At 37.0% G+C, this 19,691-nt stretch overlaps 1 protein-coding gene across 3 annotated transcripts in view; it reads left to right on the forward strand.

Annotated features, from left to right (window-relative positions):
- Positions 1-852: 852 nt before the first annotated feature.
- Positions 853-19,691, forward strand: part of LOC132193120 (complexin) — a 66,572-nt gene continuing 47,733 nt past the window's right edge. For 2 of the 3 annotated variants that reach the window (XM_059613524.1, XM_059613526.1), the window contains exon 1: positions 853-955. The gene's annotated coding sequence lies outside the window, so the exon portion shown is untranslated. Of the gene's footprint in view, positions 956-16,058; positions 16,108-19,691 lie in introns of all 3 variants that reach the window. The other variant, XM_059613525.1, reaches the window with a different exon arrangement.

The following is a 19,691-nucleotide window of genomic DNA, read 5'->3' on the forward strand; positions in this document are numbered from 1 at the left end:
TAAAATATAGCTAAATTTCTTACTTCTAATTAGTTAATTAGTTTATTATTCGAAATAAATTTATAATTATTTTCAATTCTTTCTCTCCATCTGAAATACTATTTTACAAATTTATGGCAATAATGCATTTTAAGAAATTATCATAATAAAATATTTAACATTAAAAGAGTCAAAAAAACTCAATGCGTTCTGGTGAATTTGAAAAAGTTGTGTCTTGCAAATGAAGCAACTCTCTCATCCAATTTCGCAAATGACCTGAAGCGCACTTTTTGCACGAGTACCCAAACTTTCGCCTCCCTTTCTCATTTCCTTCGACGCAGATTTCTAAACATGCCCAAAAAGCTCTTGTGCTTATCGGGCCGCCACTCGCGCTAAAACTTGTGACAAAAGTAGGTCACTTAGCGAAGAGAATATCGAGAATCAATGTTTTGCGGCCCCATAAATTATTTCGGGTGCTTGCCCGAGTCGAATCTCGCGTGCTTTGTGAATAAATGAAAGCACGAGAAAAATATAATATTATGACCCTGACTGCAATTAAAACAAAATTACATCCAATTTCAAATAAATTTATCATAGGCTAAGAATTTTGAACATGATATTCTTCCTCGAAACCAACTTTTATTTCATGATAATTCATCACTCAAAAAAGTTTTCTCATTTTTTTAAAAGCTCATAGCACAAAGTTTGGATGAAATTTTACTTCTTTTTTTAGGGGTTTAAGCGCGATGAACCGGTTATATTAATCAGCCGATTATTTCGGCCGCACTGGTGCGCGCATCCCTGGTGTGTCGGGGTCGATAGCGGGGCGCAGGGGGTGTGTTGCGCGCCGCCTCCGTTCCTGCCGTGGCTGTTCGCTGCTGCCGCCTGCGATCCTCTCTGGTGCTCGCTCAAAATTTTCCCAACCAGCCAGCGAAACGTCGTGCGCTCCCTCTGCTCCGACTGCAATCTTGACTTGGTAAGTGCTGATCAATAAACACTCATTTTCTTGTTCGATCGCGGCGTCCGTCGGCCCCGGGGGCCCTTCCGAGGGCCCCCGGAAGGCCTCCGAGGCGTCTCGCCGGCCCCCGGAGGTCCTTCAGAGGCGCCGCTCGCTCGTCCGCCGGACAAAAGTGGCGCCGCTGAGGCTTCAGGCGGGGTTGCGCCTCCATTTTGCTTTGGTGCTCGTTCGTAGTTTTAGACCCTCTCTAGCGTGTCACACCCCCTTCCCCATGTGCATGCTATGGTGTGAGGGCTGTGGAAAATAGATGACCGACGATCCATCTCGGCTTGACCGATTGGAAGCGATAAATCTCTTGCTAGTTTTTTTTCTACTGATTGCCTTTTTTTAAATGAAAAACTTCTAAATTTTTCATCCCCATCTCTAATGACTTCCAGAGTTTTTTTTTATTAATCCGCTCTGATATGTCAAAGGTTGACCGGAATTTTGTTGTGGGTTGAGGATTTTGACTTTTGACCTACATACAAAATTTTGTGAATTCGCGGATGGCATTTGGACTAACTGGCAGCAATACGCATGCTTCCCGCAGATGGGACCCACAGCATGTCTCATTACTAATGCCGAGGGCGTTGGAACTTTTTGATGAGGCCTCGTACAATAACAAAAGATATGGAAAGAAAAACAAAAATGCCGTGCCGCTGCCGCTGCCGCCTCTTTTATTTATTCAAAAATCTATATTAGCCTCATTATACAATGGCAGAATAAACGAAGAATACAAACGCCAATCTCTGTCTCCTCATTCCGGAAGTTTATTTTGTTATAATTAGCGTGTTGCAAAAAAAAAAGGAGGGTGGAAATTTTGCCTCCATTTAGAACCGAAACTCACGCTCTTTTCCAGCAATGGTTTTTATGCCAGCCATTGAATGTGTAATTCCTGCGGCATGCAAACAAAAAGTGTGCTGAAAACTGTCAGCATACTAATTAAAATTTTTATGTTTATTTTCCATGCCTCTTTTTATCTTATTCCATTAATTGGGAATATTTTTTATTTAATTTTGAATTAAACGCGATTAGTTTTTAGCACCTCATCCATGATTAATTTTTACTTACTGTTAATTGCATTGAGTTAAAATTGAATAACATAAAATATCAAGCTGTATTTCACATCAGGCATTAATTAATGGTCAGCTATGATATTGATTAATGAGGTTTTGCGGCATCCATCACTGGTTCACAAATACAATTCGTTCTGGGTAAATACTGAGCACATTAATATTATTTGATCCATGCCTACAGCCTACAAATGACGTTGAAAATTTTTTTACTTTCTATTGAGTTAATCAGATTTATTAATTAATCAAAGAAACTTTTTATATTTACTAATACCAAATAACACTTCAAATTATCTATTGAAAAATTATGAGGTTACTTAAAGATTGAAGCTTTGATTTTTCATTTTTTTGAGGAAGCCAGAAAAGAAAAGAATTTAACTATTTTGGAGCACTTATTTTCCCATAGCAAATTTAAAACTCATTTTTAATTCGCAATTGATTCCAACGGTTAAAAATATTATTCTAAATATAAAATTAAAAAAGGTTTGCACCATCCGCCGTATTTCCACAACTGCGCCAAGAAAATCGCCCCTTTTTTATTCCACAATAATTAACATAAATTGAATGCTCAAAGCGGCGGCTTTGTGGGTTTTTCACGTTCTGTGAAAGTGTGAAGGGGAAGAGTGCGCCGTGTAATTTAAATTTTGACCTCATTTTCGAGCGCTCCTTTCTTATCTGGCTTGAATTGAGATGTTTGAATTAAGTTTGTAAGCAGCAAAACCAAAAGTGTTGAAAGTTTTTGCACACAATTTTTTCAAGTTCTATAACATAACTTTAATTAAATTATTTATGGAATTTTTTCAATTACAGAACTTATTTTCAGGAGGGATACTTTCAAACTCAAAAATTTTAATAAACGTGAAAATCTTCTATGTGAACTAAAATTTAAATAACAATTTAGATGTAAAAAATCTTATTTTAATTTTTCTTTTTTTCAATTTAATTTTAAAAATAAAAACAACCAATCAAATGTGTTTAGCGTTTTATTGTTGAAAATAACTCAATCTGACGAGAAACTCGGTGCTTTTCCACTACCCTCCGCCGTGCGTGTGTTGCGAATGCGATTTGCAGCCCTAGCCGGGACTCGATACTTATCCTTTCGCTCCTATTTTATTCACCCTTTCGTGCTGCTCGAGATTAAAACTCACGCACTAACAACAGCACTGCCACCTGTCCAGCTTGTTTTCCTCTTGTATACGTTTCACACACACACTGGTCTTGTTTTACCCTGCTCTGGTCATCCGTCGCTTGCATGCAACCCTAGCTCAGAGAACATCGCATAACAATTTTCCCGCGTGCGCTCTCAGCATAATTAATTAATAATTTGAGCGTCAAGTACATTTGTACGTCTCGTTGCCTGTTCGCGTCTCGCTCGCGGTTATTGCTAATTAATTGCATAACTGCCGCCGGAGTGGTACGGCCGCACTTAATTGATAGATAGATGCTTGTTCGCGAGACTCGGCGGTTGATGACGTTGATTAATTAGCAAACTCGGCTATCTGTTTTCTAGCTTTGTGATATTCGTCTAGCTTTGTTCACGCCGGGTATAAATTACAGTTATTAGAACAAACAGAGGCTGTCCTATTTGCCCATAAGTTTCGTCGGACGGTTTCGGAATGATGAATGCACGATTTGCGAAAAGGACAAGTTTGGCATCATTAAACTCTATATTTAATGAAAGATTTCCGTGCTGTTCTAATATATGCCAGATTTGTTCTGTTAAATATTGATTCTATTAATTAACTACGGTAAATTATGAGCGCTAATGTATCTTTCGTTAGCTTTTGCTTTAAATTTTTTGATAATTAGCAGGAAAACGCTCAGCTCGTCGTCAGAGAAAATGGGATTCAGACACTCTCTTTTTGTCTCCGTTTGTGAGGGTTGATTAAATATATACTTTCAAATAATGTTTTTTAGTTAGTGGAATCAATTGTTAAAAAAAATAGAAGAATGAGAGGCAGGAGACACTTCTTTTTAATGAACCAGGTCATTCCTCTTGTTTTTTTGTATTCATTATACAATTTTTAAGAAGTTTTGACAAAAAATAACAAGATGAATTTTGTCTTATTTGAGAACTTGAAATGAAACTCACAATTCAGTTTTATTCTTTTTGTAGAACTAGATGATGAAATTAAAAAGTTCTGTCTTCTGACATTCACAAAAACAAACATGATTTGGAAGTTGCCTGACAAACATGATGAATTTTATATCGTATTACAACTTTTGTTATAAAAATAGCAAAAGTAAATTATTAATCAGATAAGTTTAAAGAAAAAGCTGAATATATAACAATGAAAATAAAAAATATAAAAATATTCTCAAAATCAGTTATAATAATTGACGAGATAAAAATCCCTTTGTGTAGCCATGATGATGGAAAACTCTTGGAGATTTGCAAAACTTTAAAAATTCCACAAATCTCTTTTCTGTTTCTAAAATGAGGAGGGCAATAAAAAATCATTATTAAATCTCACAATATTTCCCTATATGCGAGATCAGGATTGCGTTTCTCAAGAGACAGTTACACCTCTAAATATCCACAATGCATTCTCCATTTCCTGGAGTTAATTGCAAGCTCTAAAATCAAAACAAAGCGCACATTCTCAGCGAGATCGCGGTTACTCTTATCATCCACGCGCCACTCCGGCAAACGCAGGGTGATTAAATTTCGCAGAGACTCATTATGATGCGAACTCGAGAAACCTCAAACGCGCAGCATGCAAGAGGGATTTCTCACGTCACAGCCAGCAACATAGTTCATAATATAAAGCCTTTGTGCGCTTGAAGCTTTTGTAATTATCGTGATTGCCAGCATCCGAGAGATGCCTTTTATTAAGATCCAAGTGCTCGCTCAGTTTTCAGTTCATACCTGAGCCAGATCTCCACTGGTGTAATATTTTTTGGGCGACACACAACGCGAAGCAATTAGCGAGATTGAATTTTTGGCGTGTAAGCATTTTGCCCCCCCCCCCCTTCCGCCACTTCTTGTTTTGTTTGCGGGCCGGAGATTAAATTCTGCCTGGCGAAACTTGCCGGCTCGGTTGTGCGCGATCAAGCAAATTTTGCAGCCTGGCTGAGCGCGTGGTCGGATTTTCTGGCGAGTTTGGCTGCAGCACCGCACATATTTATTTCGCAAACACAGAAAGCAGCGCGGGCTGCTACCATACCGCATATGGAGCTTTGTTTGTGTGGCTTAGTTTTAGCATCTCTGTAAACTACTCGCCCGCGACTCGTTGCTTGTACTTTGTTTCCCATGCTTTTCAATACAATTTGTTAATTAATATTTGAATTTTGCCGCTAAACGTTAATGGGCCCCTTGCTGATTTTGCCATAAATTAAAATTATTGAGTTGAACAAGTTCCATAACAATCAATAGCGTTGCCCTTATTGAAATTTCTTATTCGAAGAGCAAATTGACTCCACTGGTTTTTGCTCCAATCTCCGATATTGAAGGACCACAAATAAAAATTAATTTAAAAATTCATCAGTATTTAAAAAAAATTCTTACAATTCAAATCTGCAATAGTACATTTTTCGTATAAATCATATTAAATTATTTAATACTTACAATTAATTAATTTAATTTTTTTAACAAGTTTTATGTTAAAGGTGCGTGTTCTGTTTCACCAAAACATTACGAAATTATTTTAATTTATATAAGTATTTAAATTATTATTCATTTTTATTCAATTAAAATATAATGAAATTAAATACTATCTAACAACCAATTAAATTATCATTACTTCCATTAATCTAACTAATTTAGAAATATAATATAAATAAATTGAAAATGTAATTCATATTTATGCATTTTTTTTAACTAAAATAAGCTCAGTTTTTAACTAGATCAAAAATACATAAATTTTTGTCCACCATTGCTAAGCAAATCATTTTTACTGACTCGTGATTTTTTTTTTAATTTAATGCCAACTCAAACATAAAGAACTACTTTCGTTCCGCCTTGTTGGGATGCAGATTACACAATCTTGTTTTTCCATGGCCAAAATTTCAGCGGAGAAAGAGAGAGAAATCTCTGTTTAAACATGAACACAGTAAGTCCCAAAAACAAGCGCGTCCGCTCGGTGAATGCAGCTTTTGACAGCATTAAAAGTACGATCCTTTTCTAAGTATGGTGCGAGCGCTAATGGCAGAGGCGTCGGCAAACCCTTTCAACACACATATATATTCTTTCCACTTTCACTTTGATGTTGAGTCGGTTAGGTGTGGGCAAAATCTCTTGTGTGTGCGGCCGTTAGCGCTGAAAATTTATACGACACGCCAAATGAGCGAACCCGCCGCCGCGTTTGAAATTCGAATCTTATGGCGTCGAGTTAGTGTCCGGTCCACTCTCGCAAATGAAACGTGGAAAATCACGTCGAGATAAAAAGGACGGGCGCTCTAGATGCCGGGGCACGGCGAAAAGATCAATTCTCTCTGCAAAAGGGGGAGAGGTGGAAAGGAAGTGCCCATAAAGTTTGCTGCAACGCTGGTGTTTCTCTTTGTCCCTTGGACATTTTTGGTCTCCATGAGAGGGAGGAAGCTTTTTAGTCGATTGGACTTAATGAAGCTCTGGAAAACACGGACTTGGTAAAAAAAAAATAGTTGAAAAATACGGCACGCTCTAATTGGTACGAGGAAAGTCTGATTGATAAACAATCGGAAATAGACTGCGAAAACAAGCTTTTACAAAATAAGAGAAAAAATTCCTACTGAGAAAAGCGATCCGCACGTTATTAGCCGGTACGCGAAACCAATCAGTGTCTCTGTCAAGCGGCAGATCCGGTTGTCGGATTTCCCAACCGCACCAAGTAAGGAGGGGACGCTGGAAAAGTGGCTCGTGAAGCCTCGAGCAAGAGGTATTTTCAATTATTTGCCCGGTCAAAGAGCGTTTCCTGTTGTCAATTTTTTTTCCGTTCGCCACATTTCCCGCAGCAAAAACCACTCCGATAAAAAAAAAAAACGGCGATCAAACTGGCAATTTCGGGTCATCCATTTTACACGCTCGCGGAGGGATGGATTGACCGAGTGGATTCCACTCCACATATTGAATCATAAATTATTTAAGCGGCAGGCGCCTCTCGGCATTTATTTGGGCTCCGCCTCGTGTTCGCCACACCAGAACATCAACGGTCAGGCCGAATTTGGTTTCGCTTCAAACGCATTTCATCGATTTATGTATAAATCGAAAAATATTGATTCGGAGTAAAATTTTCAAGGCCAACGTAATAGAATAAATTTTATTTAAAAATTAAAGGAATCAAAAATCAGAAATATATTATTTTGAAAAAAAATTTAAAACATGAAGTACATAGCTGACGGTGTATAATTAATTATTATCTTGGCAGCAGGTTCAAGCAAACTCTTTGATGTAAAAAATTTATTCTAAATAAAAATATTATATTTTAATTCCCTTGTGACCCATTTTGATTGTTAAAATTCTGCTTTTGAAACAAAAACTCCCTTTTCTTGACTTCAATAGCAAAAAATTAATGGATTTAAAAAAAAAACTATTTTAAATCAAAACTAGATTTTACTGTATTTTATAATCAAAATTATAACTTATATCTCACAGTTTCTATTGTTCTATTCTGATTAATTATCATTAAAAGAAATTTATTAATTTTCCCTACGAGTTGGCTTGATCTGAGTTTGTTTCTGCCAGAACAACTCTTCCCATATATATCGAGTGTTTTCCAAAACCCGTGCATCTAAAGCTTTCATCTTTAGGCATTGTGTACGGAATTATTGAACTGCCGGTTCGTTTTGCTTGTTCAAAGTGTAAGCAGCTCCGAGATTCTCTTTTGATGTCGAGGGGTTCTGCAGTCTGTATACCGCCGCGGGCATCTGATAATTCAGGCCCCTAATACACACACAGGGCTGCTTTATTGGATGCGCGGCAAAAGGTCAGAGCGTCCTTCCTCTTTTTTTTCGCTGTTAATAAAATGGATTTGCGCTAAATTCAATATACAAAACCTTTTCCGCTTTTTCTCTTTACGTTTTTTTTTCGCAACACCATTTCGACACCCCCAAAGCTTAATCTCTCTCGCATCTCATTGTGCGCGCAAGAGAAGCCGGTTATCTCGGCGCCTAAGTAGATTTTTTGCTGACGATGAATGACAAAGGATTCCAGCTGCGTGCCAGGCAGCGGAATGAAAATTAGCCGACTAAAAGGATTAAATTGGATGCGCCAAACTTGATATTAGAGCTTGGTTGTGACAAAGTGGAATGCAAAAAGCTGAACGATGCGGGATTTTTTTTAAAGAAAATAATTAATTTTTAAAAATGCTCAAATATTTAAAATTCTTTTATTATGAACATTAAATTTCTCTAAGAATTCAATAGTTTAATAAGCATGGACATTTAAGTAAAAAAAAATATAGCTTACTAAATTTTATATAAAAAAAACGGCGTAAAGATAAACAGTTTTGGTCAAAAATCAGCTTAACTTTTAATTCCAATTGACGGAAAATCATAAAATTTTTCAACTGCATTATTGTGTATTTTTGATAATATTTTCAACCGATTCATGAAATTACCAAATTAATTAAACGGCTTAAACTTCATTAAAAAAATTTGATTACCTATAAGAGTAATTAAGGAGTTGCCCAACCATTTTTGTCCCACAAGATCTACAAAATTGTTTTAAATTAAATTGTAAATTTTCAATAAATTCAGTTTAATTAGAGGAAGATTCAATCACCACATAAAAAAATATGTTAATCCAGAAAATTATTGTTGATTGGATCTCTTGTTAAATAATTTAAAATAATCCTGATAAAATATTGTCTCCAATTTTCAAATTAATTCACATGATATCGAATTACCAACTTCTAAGATTATTCTACGCAAAACTTCACCGAGCAAAACTTTATATTGTATATAATATGCATTTACATGGTTTGAGAAGGCGAAACTTTACATATCGGCGGCGTGCAAAGTTGGTCGCCGAACTTGGTGCTCGTCTCTGGTGTATCCGTCGAGGCGCAACTGTCGCTAATCTAGTTTCTATGCGGCGGAATCGAGCAAAAAAGAGACTCCCACACTCTGCACTCGATGTGCATTTGTGCAGAAGGATAAACACTCGCGATAATTACACGGCAGAGCACTTGCCTGGAAATAACGCTTCATTTTTTCCTCCCTTTTCTACTCTCGGAGTCACTTTAATCGAATCTCGTATTTCCTTTTGACAGTTGAGTGCAAACTTTCAGCGCCGAGATCAATTTCGCGCCGGAGAGAAAGACAAGGAACGTTATTTTTCCATCCACTCTGGCACGTGAGAATGAATACGTGTCCGCTTTGTTGTGACGCGTCTACACAATCTGATTTACATCACTCTCTGGCCGGCATGCATTTTCCGTCGGCCGACACAAAAGTAATAAAAATGCTGATCCCACGGATATCCAATATAAGAAGACGACGCAACGATGCGGCTGTTTTGTGATGAAATATTTCCGCGTCTCGAATAAAAATTCCGTCCTCTTTTTCCGGCCTCCGAGGCTTAATAATGCGGAAAATTCGTTTTTACATATCGAAGCGATGGAGATTTTTCTCCGTCTAGAAATGTCATAAGCGGCTCTGAAATTTTGTATTTTTTTTTTTTTAAATTGATTGCTGCTCCTGTTTGATTGAAATCAATCACTTGGAAATCAGCGGGGGGTGTTTCTATAATGATGACGATTCTGAGAAAGAATAATGTTCACTGCTCAGAATTATTATTCAGAGAAGCGCATTTTCACACACAATCAGATAAAATCGAGTATTTTGAAATTTATTAGTTTTATTCTTAAATTTTGGAATATTTGAAAGAAAGAAAAGTTAATTGCAAAAACGAATTTAATGAATATAAATTTTTCCAATTAATGCCAAAGATTCTTAAGAAGTCCCGTAAAAAAAAAGAAAGTCAAAATTCTCAGTATCTTAAATTAGTTGTGATCTTTATATCTTCAAGTAACGGTCAAAGTAAATTAGTTTACTCAGAAATTTCAATCATATTTTAGGTCTTAAATTTCCAAATTAAGAATAATTTTGCATTGCCGCTTTCGAAATGAAACTTTGGGATTAATAAATCTTGTTTTTATATAATTCTGTACATAAAAATATTTTGTACATTGTGAAACAACTTTACTTTTATTTTATATAAAGAAAAAAATATTAATTTCTGTTCTTCTTTGTTAGAACTAAAAAAAAAAAAAAATAATAAATCTAGAAGTTAAAAAGCTCTCTGATAGAACATAAGTTTTTTATTCGTAAAGGAGGAGGGCCTCGTTAAAAGAAAGATGAATAATCGTAAAGATAATTCTGCTTGAGGAAACCTGCCATTTTAATGAAACTGTAGCTAATCCTTCAGCAGACAGAGTCAAATCGAGGGTAAAAAGCGATTTTTTTCCCTCCTACCTTTAGTTCTCTCTGACGTCCCCATTGCAATTTTCCTTTCATCGCTGATTTGAGAGTGAAAATTTCGGCTCCCGTGGAGCGTGCAATTCCATTCGACTGAGCCGCCCAATCGGAAATTCAACGCGCGGCCTCTTTTTAATAAACTTTTCCGAGAGCTGATTAAAAGTTAGCAGCAGTTTATTAAATAAAAATATATAACGCCGAATAGAAGGTGCGAGGGGCGCCGAGCCTGCGGGCAATCGTCAAAGGAGAATCATTTGGCTCTGTTGAATGAGCTCCAATTACCGCTAATCCGCCACCATAATTGTCTGGTGCACGACACACGCCGCCTCACTGCAAACCGACATGCAAATTAATCCGTCTATTAGTGGATTCCGCTTTTGCGCGTGACAAATTCACCGACAGGTCAAAATCCTTCGGTGCTTTATTTTTGTACACGTGAAATTTATAAGTGACGAGGCCTCTTTCACGAACCTTTCCGCATTTCGAGGGCTTCCTGCGCTTGTTGGCTCCTCACCCCGTTTTATTTACCGGCGTCGGGCCCGAACTCGTCACCGTCTCTTTTGTGAATAGCAACTCTTTACTCTTTTTTCGCTGGAGTTATTTCCACGGATGACTGGGTGCGTGGTTTGTCAAATGAAAGAACTTTGCCTGGTGACTTTTTGCCTCACTGAATAGAGACGCTTGCAGTGAAATGTCATACGAATGATCCTTTGAATTGGTAGTGATTGAGCAGATTAGCAAAAGCTATTAGCGCTCGGTCCAGATTTCTTCAATTTCTTTGAAAATTCAAAGTTTGATTAACTTCTGCGAGGTGTTACAGCATTATTTAATATTATTATGCAGCAAAATGTAATTTTATTTAAAATAATCCAACTTTATTCAGAAACGTTTTAAATTGATAGAGAAAGTCATAAAAATAATTAATTCAAAATTTATTTTAGGCAAATTAATTCTTATAATTTAATATTTTCTTCCATTCCTTAATTTCAACAGAAACGAATGTGATTAGAAAGAGATTTATAAAGAACAGTTTTTTCCAAGAGAAAAAAGAAATCTGAAAAAGCCGCAAATCGTGTATGTATTTCCATAATTTTTTGAAAAATGACCCACACTCAAGTCTCGGCATAATGCATCAGTGGAAATTGCAGGCTCGTTCATCATTTCTGATGGGGTCGGCCCATCCTAAAAAGTGCCCTCGTTTCTCTCATGATATTCACCCCTTGCCGTCTAAATCGGCAGCCGCATACAGGGCGGTCCCACCCCTCGCTTCAAGATTTCAAATTGCTGTTTCGGAACTAACACGGCCGTTACCAGGGCCGCACATTCCAAGCTGAAGTTTCGCGCGCTCTAACTTTTGGCCCCAAAAGCCGCCTTTATTGTTCGACTGGGAGCACTGCCTGCCGAATACACGTGCAGTGCAGTAAGGAACAACGAGAGAGTCTGTGTGACTCACACGCTGTTTACACACGCCTTCTTTTTGCATCTTGGGGAGAGCAGAGAACTCGGGTGAGGGCGCCTCCCCAGGTGCCTCCGCCATTGATTTCCGCCCAAAAGAGCTCCGCTGCCTGTCCTTTGATCTCGGCCGCCCTGTGCGCCTGATATTTACATTTCATACAAATTGAACAGTTAGTTTGCCTGCGTGCGTTTTTTTCTTGCTCCTTCACCGGAGCTCGAACAAAAAGGAGAGAACGCAATTTCGAGGTGAGCGCCACCGTTTGGAATGCAAAATGTAATTGAATTCATCAGTGGCTCCCTCCCTTTCGGCTTCACTTTTGCTCCAGAAATCAATAATTATTTTCTTGATTTTAATATTTGAACTCAAAAGGACCAGAGGGTTGTCGTCGCCCATTGACATGAAAATTAATATCCAGGTGAAAAATCTTTCCATGTTCCAAGGGAGTTGATTTATGGAAGCAATTTAATTTCAGAAGCATGTTCAAACAAACGGCGTTCTAACTTTCATAAGACGATATTATATTCCTTTTCATTTTGAAATATTCATAAATAAAATGCTTATATTCACTGCAAAATGTGGATGGATATGGATAATTTTAATAATGATCATGAAGATTGATGCTATTTTTGAAGCAATTTTAAATTTGAATCTGGTATGAAAATTATTTCTCCATTTCGCCCAATTATCTCTCGTTTTCCATTGTTTGATTTACTGACCTTTTCGGACCATTACAAGTTCAAATAAACTGCCTGAATATTGGTCCACCATCAAAGGTCATCAATCGAATTGCCATAATTTACTATTTGATCATGGAAAACGGTGGTGTGTCCCCGTTTCGCTTCATAAAACCAAGAATTATTGAAGCGTTGCTGTATCTCTCGCCGACACATTTTCATTATTCAAGTACTGATACCTCGCGGCAATAAATACAATGAATATTTCATCCCAGCGGCCGTTTCTATCTCTCTCGCTCGCTTTGAATTTTATTGGAAAAAGATGAGAGCTTTAACCAGAAAAATGCTTGGTATTTTAACGATTTTTCGCGTTACCCGCAGATCAATATATTCACGAACAGCGACCGAGCGCCTCTGCTTTCGAGAGGCATCAGCAGTTTTAAACAAGGCATCACAGCTAATGGAAAAAGGCCACTTTTATTTGCTCTTTAATGAACGTTTGCCGACTCATATTAAATTATTCATTGCACCACAAAATCCAAAATAGAATTGGAAAACTTTTATTTTATTGACTGAAATTGTGGAGGAAAAAGTTTAATTTATTTGCAATTTATAAAAGAGGACGATTTTAATGATGTAAATTAAATTGAAAAATCAAAGTAGTTGTTCAATTTTCATTTTATGATGGCAATTACTTTAAATATTAGTATCTCCGTGAACACAGTACTCGCCTGTAAATTAAATTTTCCCTGAATTTTCAAAGTGATTAAATTGTATATTTTATTTGAAAAAAAGGTTAAATAGGTTTCCCAATTCATCAATTTTGTATTTATTTTTATCAATTCAATTAGTTAAAAAAAAATGTTGAACCCAAATGCTGTAGAGCTTTTGAATATTCAAGTGAGATACATGATCAGGATTTGTAATTAACGTAAGTGATTCTTTTTTTTTTTCAAATATTAAATAGAAGTTTTTGTAACTTTTTAGCAAGAAACTTGCTTGTTGACCTTAGTTATTTCCATTTTTAGAAATCACTTTTATCTTCTTAGTCTATTGTTGGAATTATCTAAATCGAACAGATTTGCTGGGGATCTAAAAATGAAACTTTATCTGACGGAGACCTTTCAATGGTAAGAGGCTCAATTATTTTTAAAATAGCATCCCCACGAATATATGCTCAGTTCCGAAAATACTTTTTTTATAAAAGTAGTTCTTTTGAAAAAGAAATAACCATGTTAAAAAAGCAGTAGAAAATTTTAAAGAAATGATTTAATATTGAGTGAAAAAATATCGTCTTGGCGCAAATCCTTCAGGCGCATTTCAGTTGAAGTTATGAAGTGAAATGAATGTTTTTATTTCTTAAAAGCACTACCCCAGTTTTTTTTCAATCCCAAAGCTTGTAAACCTGTTCTGAATTAAAAACGCAAGAAAATCAAGGATCGTAAACGCGCCACTTAAATTCTAATTTTGAATTCAGCTCCACCGAAATGGAAAAAAGTGCTGCCATTTTTTTCACTATTATTCTCCACGCTTTTCTTTACTCTGCGTCGGAAGGGTGGTTTGTGTGTTGGCGTCGTTTTCCCCAGCCACCGTGCTGGAACAATACTTTCCAATTATACACCTGCACCGCCCTGGAGCTTAATTGCAGCTCGACGCACCGACGGCCGAAAGTGCCTCGGGAAGAAGAGGGAAAAAACCGAGACGCACACGATCCGTGGTGTGAGAGATCGGAGCGAGCGGATTATACGTGCGGCTTGCTTGTTAAAAGGTATTTCGTGTAATCAATTCTTGCCAGCGAAAAGCGAAACGCTGGCTGTTTGTGGAAGAAGCAGAAAAGTCTTAACTTAAGACGGCGAGCTTTTATTTTGCTGGTTGGTCGCTCGCTCGGTTGGCCAAACCAAAATCAATATCAACACACACACACGTGAAAGCTGCCTTTTGTATGTGTTCGGCTCAATAAATGCGTCGGCAAGCCTTTGTGCTGCGAGTGCCTGGTGACCAAAACACGCTCCCTGGCAGAATTAATTAGCCGCATTCAAGATCGACGGTTCCTTTGCGCGTGTGAGACGCCTCGAGAGCGCCAAGCTGTTTTAATGAAACGCGCAAACTTTGCCGGGGTTCGCTTCCATCGTTTACAAGCTTATTAATTGCGAGTTGAGAGGGGCTGCGGTGCGAACCTGCGAACCGGTCGCGTGTGTCCAACTTTGGCAACCCGAGAGTTTTTCGTACGGACGCATGAGGCTGTTTTTGATGAAGAGGAACACTCTCGCGCACCAACAAAAAGTGATGAGAAGCAAACTTTTGATTAAAAACACTTCAAATTTTTAATAAAGCAGATTTTCCGCCAGAGGAATAAACGCCTTCTTGTAAATTAAGTGAATTTAATTTTGAAAATCATGAAATATTTTTAACCAATACGGCTTTTTCAAACAATTTTAATATAAATGATATCTAAACAATGCTAAAGTTAATAACTAAAAATTATAGATCTGTTAACAAAGTTTTTAATACCACTTTAATCATTAAATTAATCAGAACTTTTTATTATGTAATAAATGTTATAAAGCTCTGGAAACTAGAATAATGAATTTGAATGATGATATAAAAACAAAAATCTAATTTATTTTATGGCGAGAAAATTTAAAATTAATCATATCAAATCTGAGCACTTTTGGAATTGAAATTCGCACAAGGTCTCCCTCCCTCTGTTTGAAAGTTGGTGGCTAAACAACAGTGCAAACCCTCTTCACACGAGAGTAGACTGGACATTCCGATTTGCCCGCAAAGTTACTTATACTAACCCGCACGACCTTTCTGAAAAGGGTTCAGTATCTTTGAGAACTGCGACCTCATTTCGTAGACGCTTTTGGTTCCATTTTCAAAAGCATTCGCTAAAAGTACCCTAATATTTTCTCACAAATAAAAACTAGCGCCGCGTGTTTTTCGGACGTATTTTTTATGTCCCACTGACTCTTCCGTGCTCGTCATCTTGTTGTAAAAGCGGCTTCCAGCTGGAAAGCGTTTGCGGTCTGGAACGGCAGCGATCGTTAACTTGCTTTTATGATTTTCGAGCTAGGGGAGCGCCAAATGTTGCAAATGCGATATCAGGGGATTACGGCCATAGTAGTGGTCCTTTTGCTGCAACGGCAGAAACACACACGCATATTCACTTCTGCGGACAAAGTAAACACAAACTTGAAAATCCGACTGTTTTTTTACGGACCAACTCACTGTATTTCATGTTTTTCCCGTGGAAATGTTTTTGCATCGTGCTTTGTTGTGTTTTGCAAGCTCTATCACCATAAATCTCTCTTTCTCTATCCGTAATCTGTCCATTTCCTTCACTGCTCTGATTGATGGGAACGCATAATCTCTCTTTCGCTACTTTTTTCTATTTACCACTTCTTTTTGTGGTCTCTGTGGTGCCATAGTGTGTCGTTCGTTCACCCGTAATCAAATGTCCTGTGTCGACTTTGTTGCAGGTTCTTTTACGAGCTAACAGCAAATTATTAGTTTTAGTTTTAGTTCATGGTAAGTGCCCAGCCAAGTGCGGATTTATTACCACTTTTGTGTCTTTCTTACTCTCTCTCACACACTCTTTCCCATCATTCCGAATAACGCGATTTCATTCCTCCCCCTTTCTTTCGCGCTCGGAACATAATTTTTCAGCCGACAATTCCACCGAGTGCAGAGGTACGCGCCGTTTAATATGCTGAAAAGGTGCACCGCTCGCTGAAAAATGAGTTGCAATTTCGTTCCTTTAAAAAAAAAACATTTTCCGCCTCACGGCTCGCACCGTTTTGCAAAAGTACTAAAAAGAGAAGCACGAGCTTTTCCATTATGAAACATACACGAATGTAAACCTCCCGTGTGCTGGAATGAGTTTTGAAAACAAAAACTGCGGCACATCTTTTTTGAAAATATTTTTGCTCGTTTTTATGCGCGATTTTTACAAATTTTAAGAGAGAAGAAGAGTTTGAAAAAGATGTAATTTTTTGTATTAAATTTTCATTTTGAATATGAAAAGTAAAGGAAGCTCTAAACTAGAGAAAAAGACAAATTAGTCCAAAGAAATGTAAAATGTCAGGGAAATCAATAAAAACTGATAAAAAAAATCTAAAGTATTTTTGAAAGAAAACAGAATACTCTCAATTTGACTTAAAGCTTGCTATCAATTTAAAATTTAAATTAACTCATGGTAATTTCAACCTTCCAGAATTAAAATAAAAATAAAAGTGATAATTATCACATTTGAACAGCCACGTTCTTCAAATTTTAGGCCAGTTCTAGTAACAAAATTATAACTAATCATTTAATCTATAATTATTGAATCCAATAAAAGTAAAAAATTAGAATTGAAATTTTTGAAAGGGAGGAATTATTGTTTCATTTTTGATCAGAGAAGTTAACTGAGGTGACAATTATCTTCAAAAAATTGTTAATATTGCAATTAAAAGTCATGTGCATTACATATTCTTATAATGTAATAAAAAAGGTCTCTAATTAGTCTTTTCACTTTTATGATAAAATACTGAAATTTTGGTTTTGCCAATGTTTTATATATTTTTTTAACAAAGGAAAGTATGCAATTAATTTACAGTTATTGTTAATGGTGCGTCGGTTTGATAAAAATAATTGAGGGACAGAAAAGCGTGCCTTCGAACATCGAGTTTTAGCCCTTTCAAAAGTAATGGCATGAAAATTCGGATTAAATTAAAGACAATGGGCTGTCACAAAGCTTCAATCATTTCATTGTTCTACTCTCACAGCCAGAAATTAAATTTTCGTAATCTCCTCTCTGGCAATCCCGAATCCGAGGCTAATCTCCTCTACTTATAAAGCGGCGCGAAAAACTTGTCCAATTAAACAAGCCGACTTTTCGCACCGGTTGAACTCGCGCCTGTACAATGTGTTTGCTAATTAAACCGGGGTCACGCACGGGGCAATTAAAGTATTTTTCGCACACAGACGGCGCTCTCATTTCCGCGACTTCCGCTTCACACGTGTGCGCGCCATTTTCACAGGCAAATGCTCGCTACGTGCCCGCGAGAGGTGATCTGCATTCGCGTACGTGCGGCCCCGCGTATCTCTCGGCAGCTTCGGGCGTCGCTGCGACGCGTTGCACGCCGCGGTGAACACAAATAATGCGATGGAAATGAAGCCGCGCGACGCCCGCCGCCGGGGAATGATCAGAACTATGCGAATTTATCTACCACTGTGTACCGACACAGGCATTTAGCTGCCGGGCTGCTCCAATTTTGCGCTGGATGTATTTTTATGAAGGCTCTGTTTGTTTTGAACCAGAGTTTGTTTATTTTATTCATATGAATTTTATATAAATATTTGTAGAATTTAATTGGAAATAACAATCAGTTTTAATGAAAGTCATTTCACCAATTCAATTGTAAATTTAATTAATAGAATTCAAGTTATGATTCATGTTTGTTTATAATTTTAATGTATTTCAATATATTTTTAATTCTCTTCCTCTATGTCACTCTATGAAAAAACATTATTTTAATTTCATTTAATCTACCCTGTTTTTGTTTTCTTTCAAAGAATTTTGTAAGGTGAGTTGATTTTACGTATCTCGACTCATACAAAAGGTTATATAAAATAAGTATAATTGTGAGAAAAAAACCTTTGAAACAAAAACCATTTTAATTGATTTAAAATTAAAAGCTTCTTTTTTTCTAAATCTGTTTAAAAATATTCTTGGAGACTTGAAAACTTCACTTTCCAAACCTTTCCACTTAATTGGAAAAGGAAAACTTTCAATTTGATGAAGCAAAAAACTTTCATCTACGCAAGTAACTTTCTTACATACAAAAAATCATAAGCTTTAAGAAATACTACGAAGAAAAACGCCACCGCATCAACTTTCAGGAAACTTTTAATTAGTACTCGAGTTGACGTGCTTTGTAGTTTGAGGAAAATATATTTGAAAGCCTGGGTTTCTCCGTCACCCTTAATTAACAGAAGTCAGGCAGGAAGAAATTCAAGATCACTCTCCTGCACCCGCGAAGGAATTTAAATTCATTCATTGACTCTCGTCGCGGCGCACGCAAGAGTGATCTGTAGAGCCCTCGAAATTCGTTCCGAGTCTAATTGGCGATCGATATAGCAGCTCGACGGCTCTGTAATTACAGTTTTCGCATTTGCATTGCGTAACTAGAGAGCTTGCTACCGGAAAACAAATGACGAGCAAGATTGCCGTGTTCGAACACGGTGAAAATTATTTCGCATTATTTTCCGCGCATGAAGCCATTAACTTAACTACGCATTGACGCGATCCGTGAGCTCCGCTAGTAACAACATTATTATTCCACATCGATATTTTTGCACGTAAATGTTTTTAAATCGTGTTTATTTTGTTCTACTCGTGAAACGATGATGAAATGGCGCTAATGCTGTCCTGGAGTGCTCGGATGGGTCGTGCAACTTTTGCGCTGTTAAGAGACTGGCAAGACAAATAGTCTCTATTAGAGCAGCCTCGAGGGCTCTTATTTGATTATGATTGATGGCGAAATGCCTTTTCTGGCAGGTCGACTCCCGCTTTTTATTTCCCCGCGGTCATGTGGAATAACTCGCATATGTGTCACCCCCGTACTTCTTGATATCACTATATTTTACTTTAAGTCGGAAAGATTATAGAACTTCCTAGAGAGCCCATTTTCTCCTCTGCTGAAGTTTGAAATGAAAGAACTGAAAATAGTTCACACAAAAATATTATTCCGTTTTTACTTTTAAATTAAATAGATAAATTTCAGATTAATTTAATCTAAAATGTAAATTTACAAAATAATATTATTCCAGCAACATGAGCCGTCGGGTCAAAAGTTTGGAAACTCAACCAGGCTTCATACCATTTTGTATTGATGGCCCTTGTGCCCCTTTTTGCTTTAGTTTGACTGTTTGTTTGGGCTGTGTTTGTATCTCAAAATTCTCAATAGGGAACCTGCAGTGAAGTATCGAGGCCTCAGTTTTCACAAAAGGAAGCCCTTAGGTATCGATGCTCAATTTTGGCACTAAAATCAGATACTTTTGACTTTTTTTAAAATACATGTAATAAAATCATGGCTTTTCCACCTTGGGATATTTTTTATATGATCGAA

The sequence above is a fragment of the Neocloeon triangulifer genome, unplaced genomic scaffold (genome assembly GCF_031216515.1).
Source record: "Neocloeon triangulifer isolate White Clay Creek 2 clone unplaced genomic scaffold, ASM3121651v1 ptg000003l, whole genome shotgun sequence".
Classification (NCBI taxonomy): domain Eukaryota; kingdom Metazoa; phylum Arthropoda; class Insecta; order Ephemeroptera; family Baetidae; genus Neocloeon; species Neocloeon triangulifer.